The sequence below is a fragment of the Balaenoptera ricei genome, chromosome 14, assembly GCF_028023285.1.
Source record: "Balaenoptera ricei isolate mBalRic1 chromosome 14, mBalRic1.hap2, whole genome shotgun sequence".
NCBI classification, from domain to species: domain Eukaryota; kingdom Metazoa; phylum Chordata; class Mammalia; order Artiodactyla; family Balaenopteridae; genus Balaenoptera; species Balaenoptera ricei.
The window spans coordinates 25,307,933-25,314,254 of record NC_082652.1 but is presented as its reverse complement, the minus strand read 5'-3'; the positions used below and the strand labels follow the sequence as shown (position 1 = coordinate 25,314,254).

The window sequence follows — 6,322 nt, the reverse complement described above, 5'->3', positions numbered from 1 at the left end:
ATTTATTTTATTTATTTATTTTTGGCTGCGTTGAGTCTTCCTTGCTGCGTGCGTGCTTTCTCCAGTTGCGGTGAACGGGGGCTACTCTTCGTTGCGGTGCGTGGGCTTCTCATTGCGGTGGCTTCTCTTGTTGCGGAGCACGGGCTCTAGGCGCGCGGGCTTCAGTAGCTGGGGCACGAGGACTCAGTAGTTGTGGCTTTTGGGCTCTAGAGCGCAGGCTCAGTAGTTGCGGCGCACAGGCTTCATTGCTCCGCGGCGTGTGGGAACCTCCCGGACCAGGGCTTGAACCCTTGTCCCCTGCATTGGCAGGAGGATTCTTAACCACTGCGCCACCAGGGAAGCCCAGGCTCCAACCTTTTTAAAAATGTGTTCCTTCCACCTTCATGGAGCAGGCGTAGGGGATGGGGAGGAGTGAGAACCCGATTGGCAGGGGTCCGGTCGCAGCCCCGGAAGGGGACGGGGGAGGATCTAAGAGGTGGCACCGGGCCACAGTCGACCCCCGGTGACAGCTAACAGCTGCACTGCTGCCCCTTCCTGCCCCAGGACCTGAGCTCAGGTCCCGGGGCGGCTGGAGAAAGGCACTGTTTTTGGTGAGCTGCTCTTACTTACTGTGTGGAGCTGCTCCGGCCGCCCCGGCGCCCACACCCCTGCAGGCCCTGTGCCCGTCCTCCCTGGCCCCTGCCCAGGGCTCGGGGAACAGCAGTCTCTGTGGGGCAACCTGCCTCCCAGTCCTTCAGTGACCTCGGAGGACTGGGAACGGGCTGGGCTGCCGGAGAGCCTGGGCATGCAGCACCTGAGCTCAGCCCTGGGGGCTCACGTGAGGGCAGGGGCTGGGGGGAGCGGGCGGTGAGCGGAGGGGCCTCCAGCCGGCGTCAGCCTGGGCCCTGGACCCAGGGAGAGGCCTCACCCTCTCAGTCCTGACCTGCCGCTCGGGAACCCTGTGGCCCACCAGCCCGAGGCCTGTGGCGCCCGCCACGGACTGCCCGGCACACGGCTGGGGTGCCAACGCCACACCTGGATTTTGCACGGGGACCATCTGGGGGCTCGGTGCACGGGAAGACGAGCAGCCCCTAGGCCCCCACACGCCCCTTCCATATCCATCGAGAGGTGCCTGATGGAAGGCCGGCTGTGCTCCTTTTCAGGCCCCAGGGAATTCACACGGACAGCCCTCCCGGCCATGGGGTGCCTGCCCACCGGCTCTGGGCCTGCGACCAGCCCAGAACACAGAAGGCACAGAAGTGGGTGCAGGGAGCTGAGCCGGGTCTGCAGAAGGGCAGACACCACAGCCAGGTCCACAACCGACTGGCCTAGGGCGGGTGAGAACGCGCGGGCAGGCTGAGGGGAGGACAGAGCGTGGCACGGCCTGCCCGCCTGGGCCACGGGGAGAAGGTCGGGGCACCGCCCGCGCGCTCGCTCCGCTGCCTGGCGTCCTTTGTGGGGGCGAAGGGCCGGAGGCAGGGCTCCCGAGGAGCTCAAAGGCCAGGGAAGGACACACGGGACGGTCCAGAGCCACCCTACCGCTCCAGTGGGGCAGCACTCTCTCTGAATTCCTACTGCCACCAAAACACATCCCTAAGGCCTTTGGGAAGAATCGCTAGGACCCAGGAAGGCGGCCCCTTGCTGTGGTCCAGACTTCAGCAGCTGCCGATGACCAGAGGGAGCCGGCCAGCCGGCCGTGAGCAGGAGGACAGGACACGGGGACAGGGACAGCCACAGCCGGGCTTCCCGCAGCTGTCCCCACCGCCAGAACCCGCTCCAGCCAATCACAGCCCCCGAGATGCCCAACAGTGACGGGCGAGAGGCCGGCAGGAAACTGACACCCCCTCACTGGAGAGCCTGCCCGGCCGGGGTGCGGGGCACCATCCCCGTCTGAACTCACCCCACAGCTCAGCCGTCTCCCAGTGACCCAGACGCGTCACCACGGCCCCAGGGCTGATCCCCGACCAAGGTCAGAACTCCCCCCAGTGTGACGGCCCCCATGCCACTCCTGTGGTGGAAGGGACGGCAGGCAGAGACCAGGAGTAGAGTCTTTTTATTAATGGCTGCGTTTTCAAAGAACCGTTTTGTTACCAGGAAAGCTCCCCAGGAAGGGATTGCATTAGTGCAACAAGGGGGAGCCTTGATGCCAGGCTCTCCAGACACTTCCAGGTGGAGACTTTTGGCCTAGGCCGGCCGCCGGGGACTCGGGGGCTGGGAGGACACGCGGCCCCTCCCTCGCCCCGACGGGGCGCTAAGGCACCGGCCCGCCTTGGGGGGCAAAACCCGTGCCGTCAGCAGGCCGGCGGCTTGCAGCCCTCAACCTGCAGCCCTTTGCTCAGGAGGAAGGCGTCCTGCGTGGGGTCACAACCCAGGAAGAGCTTCACCATGCCCTTGGCATCCTCGGAGCCCCCTGGCCTCAGAATGCAGCTTCTGTAGTCCATGGCAACCTGAGGAGAGGGGGCGGGGCTGCAGGAGGGTGGAGCACCCCCTTCACTGAGGGTGTGGGTGTGGCCACCTCTGCTGTGAGTCAACAAAGGGCAGGGGAGCAGGGGGTCCAGGGCAGGGCCCTCAGAGCCTGGCAGGCCCAGGCGGGCGGCACAAGCATCTAGGCCCAGGCCAAGGACCTCCGTGGTGGTCTGCACGGCAGGCCGGCCTCTCACCTTGCCACTCAGGACGCCCTCCTGCTTGAAACGTGTGTGGACCGTGTCCGCGGAGCACACCTCGCTGCACAGGTAGCCACAGGACTGGGCGTCGTAGCTTCCTGCCAGGTGGCCGAAGGTCGCAGGCAGGTGGGTCCCTGGGACACACGCGGAGAGGCTCCTGCCCGGCCCCCTGGCCGCTCCGTGCCCCTTCCCCAGAGCCCAGAGCTTGGGGTCTCAAAGCAGCCCTGTCTGAGTCCCCTGCCACTAGAGGGAGTATTGGCCCAACACTTCTAGAAAACGGGGACCTTGCGGGCAACTCAGTGGAGGGACACAAATCAATCTTTGCCGACTTTCTGCTGAAGCTCACGAGGGTTCACCCCTAAGCCTCTTACAAGGACAGCTGCCCAAGGCTCCGAGGGATGAGTCAGGGCTCGCCCTCCAGCACGGGGAGAGCGCGGGTTAAAGCGCTCACGAGGGAGTGAACTGCGTCTCCGCACCGACACGCACGGGCAAACCTTGTCGACGCGTTCCGTCCGGGGTATGAAGCCCTCTCCTGCCTCTTCCAGGCTCTCCAGAAAGCACGTGCAGATACGCCCACCCCACCCTCAGACTCCGCGAGCCACAGCTGGAGGGACCAGCCCAGGAACCCAGGCAGGAAGAGGCCAGAGGTCAGCGGGCCTCGGCCAGAGCCCATCAGTCGGTCCCCCTTCACACACCACCAGAGGATCCTCTTGACCTGGGCAGTAGCCGCCAACCGACCGCTAAGGTGGGCCCAGCGCGCGCTTGGCTACCTGGCGTGGCTGGGACCCCGAGGATCTCTTGGCAGAGGCGGGCATTGTCCTGGGCCGGGTCTGAGGGCATCTGCGTGTGCAGGGCCTGGTCCACCTTGGCCAGGACGATCTGGCGCAGGTTGAAGAGGCCTGGAGGGCGGGAGGAAGGAGACGGGGGGCTGGCACTGTGTCCAGGCCATGCTTTCCAGCCGGGCGGTCCGGGAGCCCCTTTCCTTTCCCTCGGCCTGGCCGCACCGGGGTTGCCCAGCCAGGACTTGATGAGTTTGTCCAGCAGCTCCTGGGGGACGGCGCTGCCCGTGCCCCGCCGAGACTGGCAGCAGCGCCAGGGCTTCACAGGGCGCGGCGCTCCCGGCTCCACAGCCTTCCCTCTGGTTCTCATCACCGACTGTCACCAGAGTCGCAGGCAACGTGCCTTTCTTTTCGTTTGTCTTTTTTCCGGCCCTCAGCCACGCAAAGGTGTGAAGCCCTGACACTCGCTGCCACGTGGATGCACCCTGAGAACACGATGCTCAGCGAGAGAAGTCAGACACAGAAGGACACACAGGGTGTGACCCCACTGAGGGGAAACGTCCGGAACAGGTAGATCCACAGAGTCAGAGTGGGTTCCTGGTTGTCAGGGGCAGGGGAGGGGAGGGAATGATAACTAAGGGCGTGAGGGACATTTTTGGGGTGAGGGAAATGTTCCAGAACAGGGCAGTAGTGACGTCTGCACAGCTCAGTGAAGTGTCCCCACGCGCTCCGGTGCAGCCTGTGAGAGCATCGCTCTCAGGGCGAAGGGCTGACCGCAGGAAGACTGAACGAGCACTGGGTCCTGGGCCCAGGCGCTCAACTGGGGAACCCCCGTGGGGAAGTCACTGGGACTTGCTGAGCCTCCACCGAGACTGGCAGCAGCCCCAGGGCCTCACAGGGCGCGGCGCTCCCGGCCCCAGAGCCTACCCTCTGGTTCTCATCACCGCCTGTCACCAGACTTGCATGCAACGTTCCTTTCTTCTATTTTGTCTTTTTAAAAGGCAACTCTTGAATACATGTATTTCACTTGCAGGGAACCAGTCCTGACTCCTTGATCTGGGACTTCCAGCCTCCAGAGTCTCGAGGACATCCACTTCCGTTGTTTACGCACCCAGTGCGTGGGGTTTGATGATGGCAACTGACACCGAGGGCGTCGCCACAATGCGGGGTGACATCAGCGGAAGAATCCCGTGGCGAGGGCCTGCCTGAGGACCAGGGGAGAGCCCGGGCCCTCCCCGCCCCCTGCCTGCAGCCCCTCGCCCGCACCCTTGTGGGAGCGGAGCTGGTGCATCGCTTGCCAGAACTCATGGAAGTAGGTCTCCAGCTCATCATGCTGCAACAGGGAGGGCGGGTTGGGCGTAGGCTTGGTGAAGTTGGCCACCATGGCCGCGATGGCGATCTGGCGCCTCCCATCCTGCTGCAGGCAGCCCGGCTGCAGGCCAAAGCGGGCCATGTGCCCGGACTTCCCTTCCCTGGGGAGGGACGCGGGTGAGGCCCCGCTTCCACAGAGGAGCCCTGGCCCACGGCCGACAGGTTCCCCCACGCATGCACCGAGGGTAGAGGTCCAGGTAGAACTTGCTGATGGATGACCTTGCCCGAGGCTGCGTCCCAGACCGTGTAGAGCCTCACATCTTCATGTTCGTGACACATGTTGGCGCCTTCCTCCAGGTCGAAGGTCAGCCCCAGCAGCTCCTGGGAGATGCCCAGCCGCCCGCGCGTGACCACCTGCATGGGGAAGGACTCATTGAGCAGGTACTGATCCACGTGGTAGCGCGTCTCCTCCCCCTGGTTCATGTAGTAGCGCAGGTCCTAGACGTTGATGGGCCCGTCAAAGTGCAGGCCCCGCCTCTGGCACTCAGCCTTCTTTAGCTCCAGGATCACGGCCGCTCCTGCTCCCCGAGGGGCTTCAGCTTCTGGGCCAGCTCATCTGCGGGCGGAGGGGAGAGGCTCGGCTATGTCCCTGTGGCAGCCCCCCAGCCGCCCCCCACCCCACGCCCCTCGAGGCAGAATGAAGGGTTGGGGAAGGCGACCCCCAAGGGCTGACACAGTGGGGTCTCAGGCAGCACCACGTCCAGGCAAGGTCCGCCTGACCCCCGTCCCCACTGGGACTCGGGGAGGCGGGGTTACCTAGGGAAGTGGCCACCACCTGGCTGGTCTTGGCCATGTTCATCTCCAGCACGGAGTCGGCACGCGTGCTGAACCCCAGCAGGCGGGACTTCTGAGCCTGCAGCCTTACCAGCTCCCTGAGGATCACGCAGCTCTCCTGGAACCCAGAAACGGCCAGCGCTGGGGACCGTGGGCCACGCCCTCCCCACAGGCCCCGGGCCAGGTCTCTGTGCGCGGGCAGGGCTCTCAGGCCACTGGCGGGCACAGCCAATCCCCCTCCGTCCTCCTCCTGGCCCGAATTTCTAGACACTTTGGAGCTGTCCTAACACGTGGTCTTTATGAACACAGGTCCTTTTGGAACCAGAAACGGCGTGAACCGTGATGAGCTCTAAGGCCAAGGGCAGGAAGAAATGCGACCAGGCTCTCCAGGAGCCACCCAGGGGCCTCCCCGGGCTCAACACTACAAACTCGGCTGCCGTGCAGACAGCAGCTCATCCCCACGGTGCCCGAACACCCAGTGCCTGGACGGCGAGAGGCCTGTTGCTGCAGGTGGCCCGTGGCTGGCTGGTGAGGCCCGGCCCCAGGCGTACGCCACCTTCTCTGGGGCCACCTCTCCGGGTCTGCGGTGGGGTTCTCCTGGGAGCCCCCAGTCACCACAGGACCAACGTGGCCTGTCTGCAGCCCAAGAAGGTGGGGACACAGGACTGTCCCCCGTGCCCCCCGCATCACCCGCGAGGCCGAGCAAGCACCAGTGGTGTCTGCGGGGAAGATGAAGGGCTCATGCACAGCCCCCAT

The 6,322-nt window shown here is 65.0% G+C and overlaps 1 pseudogene; it reads right to left on the bottom strand.

Moving 5' to 3' along the window:
- Positions 1 to 2,270: 2,270 nt before the first annotated feature.
- Positions 2,271 to 6,322, bottom strand: LOC132348087 (thimet oligopeptidase-like; annotated as a pseudogene).